Here is a 14,761-nt window from a genome sequence, read left to right as displayed (position 1 = left end):
CTGGAGGAGCAACTCCCCTCTACCCTTGCTGTGGCAATATATGAGATCCCCCTGACTCACTGGTGGGAATGGTCTCCAAAGTTGAGCTCCAAGCTCTCTCTACCCTGGCTGGGGTGGTATTTGAGCTCGCCCAACACCTAGTTTGGAGGGATCTCCTGCCTGAAGGGGAAAGTACCCTCTACTATGACTCCAGTTGTATAAATGCTCCCCCAGGCACCCAGGTGTGAGGGGTCTCCGGCCTGGAAGGGCAAGTCCCCACTACCCTGGCTGCAGGGCTATAGGAACTCCACCCACCACACCAAGGTGGGAGTAGTCTCCCGCCTGGAGCATCGAGTCCCCACTAGCCTGCAGTATAAGAGTTCCCCTGGAAAGCAGGTGTGAGGAGTCTCCAGCCTGGAGAATAGAGTCCCCTCAACCCTGTCTGTGGCTGTATAGGTGCTCCCCCTTACACCCAGGTGGGAGGGGTCTCCCACCAGAAGAGTCAAGTCCCCTCTTCGCTGGCTGTGGTGGTATAGTAGCTCCCCCTGACACCCTGGTGGAAGAGGTCTCCCACCTAGACGTGAAAGTTCCCTCCACTCTGGATAAGGCTGTATAGGAGTTACTTCCATTCCCAGGTAGGAGGTGTTTCTCACCTGGAGTTGCGAGTTGCCTCTACTCTGGCTACTGGGGTATATGAGTTCCACCTGATATCCAGGTGGGTGGGGTATTCCGCCTGGATGGGCGAGTCCACTTTACCTGGGCTAAGGTGGTATACAAGTTACTCCCATTCCCAGTTGGGAGGTGTTTCTTGCCTCAGGTGCCAAATGCCTCTACCCTGGCTGCTGATTATATGAGCTCCCTCTAACACCCAGGTTGGAGAAGTCTCCTGCTTAGAAGTGTGACTTTCCTCTACCCTAGCTGCGGGGGTTTACCAGCTTTCCCAGTCACCCAGGTGGGGTGGGGTCTCCTGCTTGGAGGGGCGAGTCCCCTCTACCCTGTCTACAGTGGTTTACTAGCTTTCCCTGACACCCATGTTTGATGGATCTATGGCCTGGAGGGGTGAGTCCCATCTACACTGGCTGTGGTGGTAAAGGATTCCCCCTGACACCCAATTGGGAGTGTCTCCAGCCTGGAGAGGTGAGTCCCCTCTACACTAGCTACAGTGGTATAGCAGGTACCTCTACACCCAGGTTGGAGAAGTCTCCCGCCTAGAGTGGGGGTCCTCTTTACCCTGCCTATGGCAGTATATGTACTCCCCTGACATTCAGGTGGAAGGGATCTTCTGCCTGGAGGTCGAGTACCCTTTCCCCTGGCTCTGGCTGTATAGGAGTTCCCCCCGACACTCAGGTTATGGGGTTCTTCTGGCTGGAGAGGCGAATCTGCTCTACACTGGCTGCGAGAGAATATGAGCACCCCCTGACACCCAGGTTGGAGGGTTCTCCAACCTGGAGGGGCAAGTCTTCTCTATCTAGACTAAGGCAATATACAAGCTCCCCCTACACACAGGTGGGAGTGGTCTTCTGCATGAAACAGGGAGTACCCTCTACCCTGGCTTTGGCACTATACCAGCTCCCCCAACACCCAGATGGGGGGGATATCCCACCTGTAAATGAGAGTGCCCTCTACTTAAGCTTTTACCATATAAGAGGTAACAGTAACCCAGGTGGGAGGGGTCTTCTACCTGCAGGGCGTGTTCCCTCTACACTGGCTGCTGCAGTAATTAAGCTTCCACAGACACCCCAGTGGGAAGGGTCTCCCAATTGGAAGGGTAAGTTCGCTCTACCCTGGCAGCAGCAGTGTAGGAACTCCCCCTGACACCCAGGTGTGAGGGGTATCCCGCCTAGAGGGGCGAGTCATCTCTACCCTCACTGTGGCAGTATAAGATCTCTCCTCAATCACCCAGGTGGGAGGGGTTCCCCGCCTGGAGGGGCAAGTCCCCTCTACCCTGGCTGTGGCGGTATAGGAGATCCCCCTAACACACAGGTCAGAAGTGTCTCCCAACTGGAGCATTGAGGTCCCTCTACACTGGCTGCGGAGGTATACAAGCTCCCTCAAACACTCAGGTGGGAGGGGTCTCCCACATGGAGGGGAGAGTCCCCTCTATCTTGGCTGTGGCCGTATATGAGCTAACCCTGACACCTTAGTGGAAGGGGTCCCCCGACTAGACATGTGAGTCCCCTCTACGCTGGCTAAGGGGATATAGGTGTTACTCCCTTTCCCAGGTGGCAGGTGTTTTTGCCTCCATGAGGGAGTTGCCTCTACCATGGTTCCTGGGGTATATGAGCTCCACCTGACACCAAGGTGGGAGGGTGGAAGCCTGGAGGGGCGAGCCCACACTACACTGCTGCAGCAGTTAAAGATCTTCCTCTGACATACAGGTGAGAGGGGTCTCCCGCCTAGAGGGGTGAATTCCCTCTACTCTGCTTGGGGGGGTGAACCAACACTCCTAGTCACCCAGATGGGAGGGGTCTCCTGCTTAGAGGGTCGAGTCCCCTCTACCCTAGCTGCAGTGGTATAGGCGGTTCCCCCCTACACCCAGGTGAGAGGGGGCTCCCACCTGGAGCAAAGAATCACCCCTACCCTGGCTGTGGCGGTATAGGATCTCCCCTCATACATCCAGGTGGGAGGGGTCTACCGCCTGGAAGGGCAAGTCTCATGTACCCTTGCTGCTGCAGTAATCAAGCCTCCCTGAACACCCAGGTGGGAGCGGTCTCCCAACTGGAGGGGCGAGTCCCCTCTACCCTTACTGCAGAGGGATAGGGCTCACCCAGACACCCACGTGGGAGGGGTCTACCAACTGAAAGTGCAAGGCCTCTCTATCCTGGCTACAACACTATAGGAACTCCCCCTGACACCCAGGTGGGAGGGGTTTCCCACCTAGAGGGTTTACTCCCCTCTAACCTGGCTAAGCGAGTGTACCAGCTCTTCCAGACACCCAGATGGGAGGGGTCTCCTGCTTGAAGAGACAAGTCCCTCTATTCTGACTGCTATGCTATAGGAGCTCCATCCCCCATACCCAGATGGGAGGTGTCTCCCGCCTTAAGGGGCGAGTCCCCTTTACCCTGGCTGCAGTGGTTTACTGGCTTTCCCTGACACCCAAGTTGGATGAGTGTCTCACCTGGAGGGATGATTCCCCTCTAACCTGGATGTGGTGTTAAAGGATCTCCCCCTGAAAGCCAGGTGGTAGGGTCTCTGGATTGGAGACGTGAGTCCCCTCTATCCTGGCTGCAGTGGTATAGGAGTTCTCCTACACCAAGGGTGGGAGGGGTCGTCCTGCTCGAGTGGAGAGCCCCTCTAACCTGCCTGTAGCAGTCTATGAACTCCTCTGAAAACCACATGTAAGAGATCCTCCACCCAGAGGGTCGAGTATTCCCTTCCCTGGCTCTGGCAGTATAGGAACTTCCCTCAACACTCAGGGTATGGGACATCCCGACTGGAAGGCACATACCCTCTACACTGCCTGCAGCAGAATAAGAGCTCCCCCTGTAACCCAGGTGGGAGGTGTCTCCCACCAGGAGGGACAAGTCTCCTCTACCCTGGCTGTGGTGATACAGGATCTCCCCTTACACACCGAGGTTTGAGTGGTCTCCCGCCTGGATGGGCGAGTCCCCTGTACCCTGGTAGCTGCAGTAATCAAGCCTCCCCGGACACTCAGGTGGGAGGGGTCTCCAGATTGGAGTGGCGAGTCACCTCTATCCTTTCTATGGAAGGATAGGAGCTCACCCAGACACCCACGTGGGAGGGGTCTACCGACTGAAAGTTCAAGGCTGCTCTACCCTGGCTACAGCACTATAGAAAGTCCCCCTGACACCCAGGTTGGAGGGGTGAACCACCTAGAGTGGGACTCCCCACTTCTCTAGCTGACTAGATGTACCAGCTTTCACAGACACCCAAGTGGGATTGGTCTCCTGCTTGAAGGTGCGAGTCCCATCTATTCTGGCTGCTATGGTATAGGAGTTCCATCCCCCATACCCAGATGAGAGGTGTCTCCTGCCTTAAGGGGAGAGGCCCCTCTATCCTGGCTGCAGTGATTTACTAGCTTTTTCTGACAACCAGGTTGGATGATCTCTTGCCTGGAGGAATGAGTCACCTCTAACCTGGCTGAGAGGGTGTACCAGGTCTCCCAGACACCCAGATTGGAGGGGTCTCCTTCTTGGAGGGGAGAATCCCCTATATTCGGGCTGCTATAGTATACGAGCCCCCATACACAGATGTCAGGGTTCTCCCACTTGAAAGGGAGAGTCCCCTGTAACCTTTCTGCAGTGATTTACTAGCTTTCCCTGACACTCAGGATGAATGGGTCTCTCGCCAGAAGGGGCGACTCTCCACTTCCCTGGCTGCAATGGTATAGGAGGTCCCCCATACACAAAGGTGTGAGGGGTCTACCACCTGGAATGGCGAATCCCCTCTACCCTGTTATGGCAGTATATGAACTCCACTGGCAACCAGGTGGAAGGTATACCCCTGGAAAGTCCAGTCCCCACTCCCTTGGCTCTGGCTGTATAGAAGCTCCCCCGACACCCAGGATATGGGGTTTCACAAATGGAGGGGCAAGTCTCCTCTACACTGGCTGCGGAGGTATATGAGCCGCACCCCCCCCCCAGACACCCAGATGGGAACTGTCTCCCACCTGGAGCAATAAGTCCCCTCTACCCTGGCTGTTGCTATATACAAGCTCTCCCAGATACCCAGGTGGGAGTGATATCCCACCTGGAAGGGCGATTCCCCTCTAACTTAGCTCTTGCCATATAAGAACTTTCAGTACACCCAGTTGGGAGGGGTCTCCCACCTGTAGGAGCGAGTCCCCTCTACCCTGACTGCTGTAATAATTCAGCTCCCCCAGACACCGAGGAGGGAGGGGTCTCCCTATTGGAGAGGTAAGTCCCCACTACCCTGGCTGTGGAGATATAGAAACTCACCCAGACACCCAGGTGGGAGGGGTCTTCCACCTGGAGGGGCGAGTTCCCTCTACCCAGGGTATAATTGTTACTCCCATTCACAGGTCAGAGGTGTTTCCCGCCTGGAGGTACAAGTTGCCTCCACCCTGGCTGCTGGGGTATATGAGCTCCACCTGAAACCCAGGTGGGAGGGGTCTTCTGCTAGGAGGGGTGAGTCCACTCTATCCTGGCTACAGCAGTTAGGGAGCTCACCCAGACACCCAGGTCTTTGGTGTCTCTCCACTGGAAGGGCAAGTCTGATATACCCTGGCTGCCGTGGTATATAAACTCCCCCTGACACACATGTTGGAGTGTTCTCCCACCTAGAGGAGTGAATCCTCTCTACCCTGGTTTTAGTGGTATAGGAGCTCCCCAGTACACCCAGATGGAAGGGGTGAGTCTCCTCTATCCTGGATGCAGTGGTATAATAGCTCCCCCTGAAACCCAGGTGAGAGAGGTCTCCCGCATGGAGGGGAGAGTCCCCTCTACCTTGGCTGTAGAGGTGTAGGATATCTCCCTGAAAAACAGATGGGAAGGGTCTCCTGACTGGAGCAGAGAGTCCCCTCTACACTGGTTGTAGAGGTATACAAGCTTCCCCACACACTCAGGTGGGAGGTGTAACCTGCATGGAGGGGCAAGTCCCCTCTATCCTGGCTGTTACAGTATATGAGCTCCCACTGACACCCTGGTGGGAGAGGTCTCCCACCAGGAAGGGTAATACTTTCTACCATGGCTGGAGTTGTATATGAGCTCCAGATGACAGCCAGGTTGGAGGGGTGTCCCAACTGGATGGGCAAGCCTCCTCTACCCTGTCTAACGTGGTCTACAGGTTTGCAGCAAGACCCTGGTGAGAGGGGTTTCCTGCCTGGAGGGGTGAATCCCCACTACTCTGGCTGCATCAGTATAGGTGCTTACCCCCCAGATGGGAGTGTCTCCCACCTGAAGGGGTGAATCCCCTCAACCCTGGCTTCGAGGGTATAAGAGCCCCCTTCTACCCCCAGTAGGAGGGGTCTCCCGCCTGGAGGTTCCAGTCTCTGCTACCCCAGCTGTAGCTGTATATGAACCCCACAACATCAGACACCCATGTGGGAGGGGTCTTCCACCGAAAGGGGCGAGTCCCCTCTACCCTTGTTAGGGTGGTATAGGAGTTAACCAAATTCCTTGGTGGGAGACATCTGTTACCTGGAGGTGCGAGTTGCCTCTACCCTGGCTGCTGGGGTATATGAGCTTTACCCGATACCCAGGTGAGAGGGGAATTCCACTTGGAGGGGCGAGTACCCTCTACCCTGGATAAGGCAGTGTAGGATTTACTCTCATTCCCACGGGTGAGTTGTTTCTCACCTGGAGGTGAGAGTTGCGTCTATGCTGGCTGCTGGGCTATATGAGCTCCACCTGAAAACCAGGTGGGCAGGTTCTTCCACCTGGAGAGGAGAGTCCACTCTACCCTGGCTCTAGTAACTGATGTGATTCTGCAATCTGTGTATGGGGTGAAGGTGGGAGTTCATAACCCACTTGAATCAAAGTGTGGAATATGATATGTCAAGAAATTTGTAATGTTTTGAACAACCCACAATAAAAAATTAAAAAATAAAAAAAAAATTAAAAAATTAAAAAAAATAAATAAACAAGAAAAAAAAAAAAATAGATACTTCCCCTGACACCCAGATGGGAGTGGTCTCCCACCTAGAATGGTGACTTCCCTCCACCCAGCCTGCAGGGGTTTACCAGCTCTCCCAGATACCCAAGTGGGAGGGGTCTCCTGCTTAAAAACCTATATTCTGGCTGCTGTGGTATACAAGCTCCCCCCTACATACCAAGATGGAAGGTGTCTCCCGCCTGAAGTGTCATGTTCTCTCTAACCTGGCTAAGGTAGTATAGGAGTTACCCACATTCCAAGGTGGGAGGTGTCTCTTGCCTAGATGGGTGAGTCGCCTCTACCCTGCCTGCTGGGCTATATGAGCTCCACCTGACGCCCAGGTGGGCTGGGTATTCCTCCTGGAGGGGTGAGTCTCCTCTATCTTGGCTTCAGTGGTTAAGGATCACCCCCTGACAAACAGGTTGGAGGGATTTCCAGCCTAAAAAGGGGACTTCCCCCTACCCGAGCTGCAGGGTTTTAACAGCTTTCCCACAGACCCAAGTAGGAGGTGTCTCCTGCATGGAGGGGCAAGTCCCCTCTATTCTGGCTGCTGTCATATTGGAGCTCCCCCCATACCAAAATGGGAGTTGTCTCCCACTCGAAGGGGAGAGTCCCATCCACCCTGGCTCTGGAGATACACAAGCTCCCCCCTCCATACCCCATGGGGAGGGGTCTCTTTCCTTGAGTGGTGAGTCCGATCTACAATGTCTGCAGCGGGATAAGAGCTCCCCCTGAAAACCAGGTGACAGGGTTCTCCTGCCTGGAGTAGTGAGTTTCAGCTACCCTGACTGCAGCTGTATACCTGCCCCCCCGAACACCCAGGTGGGAGAGGTCTCCCGCTTGGAGGGCCGAGTCCCCTCTACCCTGGCTAAGGTGGAATAAAAGCTCACCCTGGCACTAAGATGAGAGGGGTCTCTCTCCTGGAGGAGTGTGTCCACTCTACCCTGGCTGCAGCAGTATATGAGTTTCTCCTGACATGCTGATGGGAGGGGTCTTCCTCCTGGTGGCATGAGTGGGCTGTTCCCTGGCTGCGGCTGTATAGGAGCTCCCCCAGACAGCCAGATGTGATGGGTCTCCTGCCTAGAGGGGCAAGTTCCTTCTACACTGGCTGCAGTGGTGTAGGAGCTCCCCCAGACAGCCAGGTGGGAGGGGGTCTTGGGCAAGGAGGGGCGAGACTGTCTACCCTGGATATGGTGGTATACTAGTCCCCCCCACCATACCAATGTGGGAGAGGTCTCCAATATAGAGGGCCGAGTCCCCTCTACCTTGAATGCTGCAGTAAAGAGATCCTTCTGACACCCTGGTGAGAGAGTTATCCTGCCTGGAATGGTGAATAGCCTCTACGTGGGCTGTGGCAGGATAATTGTTCCCACTGACACCTATTCCTGCCTAGATCAGGGAATCACCTCTACACTAACTGTGCAGGATTACAAGATTCCTCAGACACCCAGTTGTATGGGGTCTCCTGCCTGGAGGGGCAAGTCACCTCTACCCTGTCTTTACTGGTAAACAATCTATACAAGACCCCAGCACCCAGGTGAGAGGGGTCTCCCACCTGGAGGGGCGAGTCCCCTCTATTTTGGCTGGTGCCATATAAGAGATCTCAGGACACCCACATGGGAGGCATCACCCAACTGGAGGTATGAGTCCCCTGTACCTTGGCTGGGAGGTATAGGAGTTCCCCCAGTCATCAAGGTGGGAGGGGTTTCCCGACTGGAGGTTCGAATTTCCTCAAACCTGGCTGCAGGTGTATAGGAGCTCCTCTGACACCCAGGAGAGAGGGGTCTCTCGCCTGAAGGTTTGAGTCCCTGCTACCCTGACATGGCAGTATCAGAGCCCCCACAGATACCCATGAGGGAGGAGTCTCCAGCCTGGCAGGCGAGTGCCCAACACCCTGGCTGCAGTGGTATAGGAGCTCCCCTCAACAACCAGGTTAGAGGGGTCTTTTCCTGGAGAGGCGAGTCCCCTCTAACCTGGCTGCAGCGGTATACAAGCTCCCTTGACACTCAGGTTGGAGGGCACGCCTGGTGGCACGATTCCCCTCTGTACTGGTTGGGGTGGTGTACTAGCTCCCCCCACACCCAGTTGGGAGGCGTCTCCTGCCTGGAGGGGAGAGTCCCCTCTACCCTGCCTGCGGAGGTATACAGTTCCCCCAAACCCCCAAGTGAAAGGGATCTCCCAACTGGAGGGGCGAGTCCCTGCTACCCTGGCTGCAGCTGTAGAGGATCCCTCCCCCCACTGGGCACCCAGGTGGTAGGTATCTCATGAATGTAGGGTTGAGTCCCCTCTACATGGGCTGAGGCAGAACACAAGCTAGCCTGGACACCAAGGTAGGAGGAGACTCTCACCTGGAGGAGCCTGTCAGCTATAACCAGGCTGCAGAGTTATAAGAGCTCTCACAGACAAACATGTTTTTTTTTTTTCATTCAGGCCTAGGTACTAGGACTTGGCTCTCCATTACTGGGCCTGGCTCCTTTCTTGAGCCTCTGGCTGCCCTTTTAGAGGTCCCAGTCCATGTCCCTTGGTTTCAAGCCCATTTACGGGCCCCCTCTTCTGCCTCCCCTCTGATTCCCTCATTCTGTGCTATCCTGGCACTGCCGAAACCCTCCACTCCCCTGCTTCTCCCTAGCCTATGCTGCTCCAATGGGTCCTGGAAGCCTGAACCCCACCACTTCCACACACCAGGTATCCCCTCACAGTACCCTATTTGGCCCTTCCTTTGGTCCAGGTCCCTCTCTGAGGGCAGATGAGCAGAATTGGCTCGCCACTGCACTCTAAACGCTCTCTATGGGAAACAGCCATGCCACTAGCCTGATTCCCCTTCACTGCCTGAAACTTGAGGCCTGGCAGTTAACATGAACTTGCTCCAACCTAGCCCTGAGTGATCCTCTCCCTTCCCTCCCCTGCTCTCTGGACTTGCATGCTGCTCTTTCCGCAACCGAGCCCTCCCTAACCCTCACAATTTGTGCTCCAGTCTCCAGGCCTGGGTGCTCACCTGAGTGCCAGACTCCATTCCTCATATCCCTTGGCATAGCATGAGGTCCCTTTGTTTTGGGTCTGACCCTACTTGCACCCCCCTGTGAGCTCCCCTAGGTGTCCCTTGCACTTCCCTCTGTCTCCTGGTCTTCATGAAGCCCCTACCTTCCTTCCCCTCGTGCTTTTGCATGGCGCTTGCAGGTCTCCTGCTCCTTGGGTCCCACAAAACCATGATCGGGTGGGTCCCTTGCCTGGGAGCCTGGCTTGGGTCCTGGGTCTCACCCCTATGCACACACACCCTGACCCCGTGCCGTACCCTCCCATTGCCCTAAGTCTGGCCCCCTTTCTTTTCCTGGCCTCCTTTGCCAGACCTGGCCATAGATTCTCATCATATCCAGGGTGCTTTATGGGAAACAATGCCCTACCAATCGCAGGGGCCCCTTGCTCTCTCTGGGTGCTTGGTCCAACACCAGGAACCCTGAAACCATTAGGGTACCCTGGGCCTAAAGTTTGACTGTCCTCTGTTGGATACCCTGCCTTCCCTCACACATCTTGTCCACTGTCCTGGCCCCCTGCCCATGCTCAGGCCCTTGGCTCTCATTTCCTTGGCCTGGCTTCTCGCATGAGCCTCTGTTGGCCCTTCTTGCTCACTGCTTTTCTGGGCCTTGTCTGAGGGCCCCTCGCTGAAGCAGCTTCCATGCTCCCCTTGGCATTCCTGTATCACAGTACCCTAATGTAGCCCTGCCTTCCTGGCCCTGCATTCCCTGCTTTCCCCTGGCCTGGGCCCTATTCTAGCCCCATTTGCATGGGCTCCTTGGTGGGGTCCTGGCCCCCACCCTACCCACACCCGTCCTGCAGACCTTCAGGCTGTGCCCTCGTTTGGGCTTCCTTTCCTTTCTGTCTCTGCCTCGCCCACTTTCCTGATCCCCTTCCCAGGATGCTAACCCAGACCAGTGACTTGACCTGGCCTCTTGGCCCTGTGGGCTGCCTTTGGGAAAACGTAGCCCTGCCCCTTGCCTGGGCACTTTTCCTCTCTTGGACCCTGCTCCTGACCCCTTTCACCCTGCAGTGGACCTAGTCCTTGAGCCCTTCTCCCCCTGTGCCACCCACTCCACTTTCTCCCTTCCCGCTGCTCCACCTCCATGTTTCTTTTCATTCATCTATGTCCAGGTGCTAGTACGTGGCTCTCTATTACTGGGACCTGATCCTTGCTTGAGATCATGGCTACCATTGCTGAGGACCCTTTCCCTGCCCCTTGGTTTCAGATCCCTTTTGCCAGCTCTCTCCTCTGCCTCCCCTCTGATCCCCTCATGCTGTGGTACCCTGGGATTTTCTGAACCCTCTGCTCCCCTTGCTTCTCTCTAGCCTATGCTGCTTGAATGAGTCCTGGCAGCCCGAACACTCCACTTCCTCTCACCAGGTATCCCATCACAGGACCCACTTTGGTCCCTCCTTTGGTCTAGGTTCCTCTCTGAGGATCTACTCACCTGAGGCAGAAGAGTGGAATTGGCTTGCCTCTGTGCCCTGAATGCTCCCTATGGGAAACAGCCCTGCCACTCACCAAGTCCCCTTCAGTGCCTGAAACTTAAGGCCTGGAACTTAAGAAGGACTTGCTCCAACCAAGCCCAGAGCAATCCCCTGCCTTCCCTCCCCTGCCCTCTGGCCTTGTATAATGCCACTGTGGCAGCCCAGCTGTCCCTATCCCTGACCATTTGTGCTCCAGTTCCTTGGCCTGGGCATTCGCCTAGCCCCTAACCACGTACCTCATGGCCTTTGCCATAGCATGGAGTTTCTTTGTTTTGGGTCTGACCTGGGAGCCCCTTGTATGGGCCCAGCAACAGACTCCCCTAAGTGTTCTCTGGCTTCTCCTGGTCCTCATGCAGCCCCTCATGCTTTTTTCTGGCATTAACAGGTCTCATGCTCCTTGGGTCCCCCATCACCATTGATCGGGTGGGTCCCTTGACTTGGTGCCTGGCTCGGATCCTGGGTCTCACCCCTATGTGAACAAACCCGGACCCCATGCCGTGCCCTCCCATGGCCCTCCTTGTGGCCCCCTTCCTTTTCCTGGCCTCCTTTGTCAGGACCCTTGTAGTATATTTTCATCTGATCCAGGGAGTCTTATGAGAAACAATGCCCTCCTCCTCGCCTGGGCTCCTTGCTCTCCCTGGGTGCTTGGTCAGGCACCAGAAACCCTGAAAACTGAAGATGGCCTTCTGCCTAGAGCCTGACTGCCCGCTGCTGGATCCCCTGTCTTCTGTCACACATCTTGTCCACTGGCTATAGTGCCCTGCCTAAGCCCAGGTCCATGGCTCTCAGTTCCTTGGCCTGGATCCTCCTTTAGCCTTGGTTGGCCCTTCTTGCTCACTGCTTTTCTAGGCATTGTCTGAGGGCCCCTCTTTGGGGCCACTTCCCTGCTCTCCTTGGTTTTTCTGTACCACAGTATCCTAGTGCAACCTTGCCTTCTCGGCCAGGCATTCACTGCTCTCCCCTGGACTGGGCCCTATTCTAGCTCCCTTGCCTGGGCTCCTTGCTGGGGTCCTGTCCCCCACCCCACCCACACCCATATTGCGGCTCTTCAGACTATGTCCTGCTTCAGCCCTCCTGTCTCTTCTATCTCTGACAAACCCACTTTCGTGATTCCCTTCCTAGGATACTCACCCGGGCCAGGTGACTTGAACATGCCTCTTGCCCTGGGGGCTGCCTTTGGGAAAACGTATCTCTGCCCCTTGCCTAGTACCTTTGGCCTCCCTTGGGACCTGCTCCTGACCCCTGGAAGCCTGAACCCCCCACTTCCTCTCACCAGGTATCCTAGTGGACCTGGGCTTTGAGCCCTTCTACACCTGTGCCACCCCTTCCACGTTCTTCCCTCCCGCTGCACCCCCTCCATGTTTCTTTTCATTCACCCAGGCCCAGGTGCTAGCACTTGGCTCTCCATTATTGGGTCAGCTCTTTGCTTGAGCCCTGCCTACTTTTTGTGAGGATGCTTCCCCTGCCCTTTGGTTTTAGGCCCCTTTTGCCAGCCCCCACCTGTGCCTCCTCTATGATATCCTGATACAGTTGTATCCTGGCACTGCCTGGACCCTCTGCTCCCCCTGCTCCCCCTGCTTCTCCCTAGCCTTTGCTGCTTGAATGGGTCCTGGTAGCCAACCTCATTCCAACATTCACACACAAGGTATCTCCTCATAGTACCCTCTTTTGCCCCTCTGTTGTCTAGTTCCCTCTCTGAGGATCTACTCACCTGGGACAGAGGAGCAGAATTGGCTAGCCAATGTGCCATGAATGCTCCCTATGGGAAACACAGCTGTGCCACTCACCAAAATCCCCTTCAGTGTCTCAACATTGAGGCCTGGAAGTTAACATGGACTTGCTCCAACCCAGCCCTGAGCGATCCCCTCCCTTCCCTTCCCTGCCCTCTGGCCTTCCCTGCTGTCCCTACCACAACCCAGCCCTACCTACCCTAACCCTTTGTGCTTCAGTCTCTGGGCCTGGGCGTTCTCCTGAGCCCCTGAACATGTTCCTCATGGACCTTGGCATAGCGAGGAGTCTCTTCATTTTGGGACTTACCTGGAGGCCCCTTTCTTGCATCCACCAGCGGGCTCCCCTGAGTTCCCGCTTGGCTTCCCCTGATTCTCACTCAGCCCCTTCTTCCCATTCCCTGCACAATTTTTCTGGCACTAACAGGTCTCCTGCTCTTTGGGTCCCCCATCACCATTGATTATGTGGGTCCCTTGCTTGGGAGCCTGGCTTAGGTCCTGGATCTCGCCCCTATGTGCACCCAACCTGGCCCCCTGCCATGCCCTCCCATTGCCCTCCTTCTGGCCCTCTTCCTTTTCCTGGCCCCCTTTTCCAGGAACCTCGCCATAGATTCTCTCCCTGGGTGCTTGGTGCAGCACGAGGAACCCTGAAACCTTTAGATGGCCCTGGGCCTGTAACCTGACTACCTCCTGCTGGATCCCCTGCCTTCCTTTCCAAATCTTGTCCACTGTTCTGAGTCCCCTGCCCCAGCCCTGGACCTTGGCTCTCAGTTCCCTGGCCTGGCTCCTCACTTGAGCCTCTGGTGGCCCTTCTTGCTCATTGCATTTCTGGGCATTGATGAGGGCCCCTTGCTTGGGCCGCTTCCCTGCTCCCCTTGGCATTCCTGTAGTACAGTACACTAGTGCAGCCTAACTTTCCCGGCCCAGTGTTCCCTGCTCTCCCCTGGCTTGCGCCCTCCTCTAGGTCCCTTGCTTGGGCTCCTTTCTTGGGACCTGGCCCCCACCCCCCCCATACCGTCCTATGGAACTTTATGCTGTGCCCTCTTTCAGACTTCCTTTCCTTTCTGTTTCTGCCTAGCCTGCTTTCCTGATCCCCTCCCCAGGATGTGACTTGACCTGGGCTTGTGGCTCTGGGGGCTCCCTTTGGTAAAATGTATCCCTGCCCCTTTTCTAGGCCCTTTGGCCTCCCTCAGCCCGGGCCCTGCTCCAGACGCATGACACTGTACAATGGACTCTGGCCTTGAGCCCTTCTCCCACTGTGCCACCCACTCCACTTTATCCCCTCCCGCTGCTCCCTCTCCAAGTTTCTTTTCACTTGCCCAGGCCCAGGTTCTAGCATTTGGCTCTGCATTACTTTGCCTGGTTCCTTGCTTGAGACCCTGATCCATTCTTCCCCTTCTTGAGGACACTTTCCCTGTCTTTTGGCTTCAGGCCCCTTTTGCTGGCCCCCTCCTGTGCCTCCCCTCTGATCTCTTCATGCTGTGGTATCCTGGCACTGCCCAGACCCTCCACTCCCTAACCTATGTTGCTATGTCAAATGGGTCCTGGCACTTGGTTCTCCCCCACCCCATCCACACCCATCCTGTAGAACTTCAGGCTGTGTCCTCCTTTGGTCCTCCTGTCCTTTCTGTCTCTGCCATGCCTGATTTCCTGATCCCCTTCCCAGGATTCTCACTCAGGCCGGATAATTGAACTGGCCTCTTGGCCCTGGGGGCTCCCTTTGGCAAAACATAGCCCTGCCCTTTGCCAGGGACTTATGCCCTCCCTCATCCCGGGCCCTGCTCCTGAACTCTGACACACTGCAGTGGATCTGGGCCTTGAGGCCCTCTGCCCCTGTCTCACCCAGTCCATTTTCTCCCCTCCCACTGCTCCATCTCCATGTTCCTTTTCATTCACTCAGGCCCAGATGCTAGCACTTGGATCTCCATTACTGGGCTGGCTCCTTGTTGATCCCTGCTACTTTTCTTGAGGACCATTTC

Source organism: Marmota flaviventris, chromosome 13 (assembly GCF_047511675.1).
Source record: "Marmota flaviventris isolate mMarFla1 chromosome 13, mMarFla1.hap1, whole genome shotgun sequence".
Classification (NCBI taxonomy): Eukaryota; Metazoa; Chordata; class Mammalia; order Rodentia; family Sciuridae; genus Marmota; species Marmota flaviventris.
Note: the sequence above shows the minus strand (reverse complement) of the source record.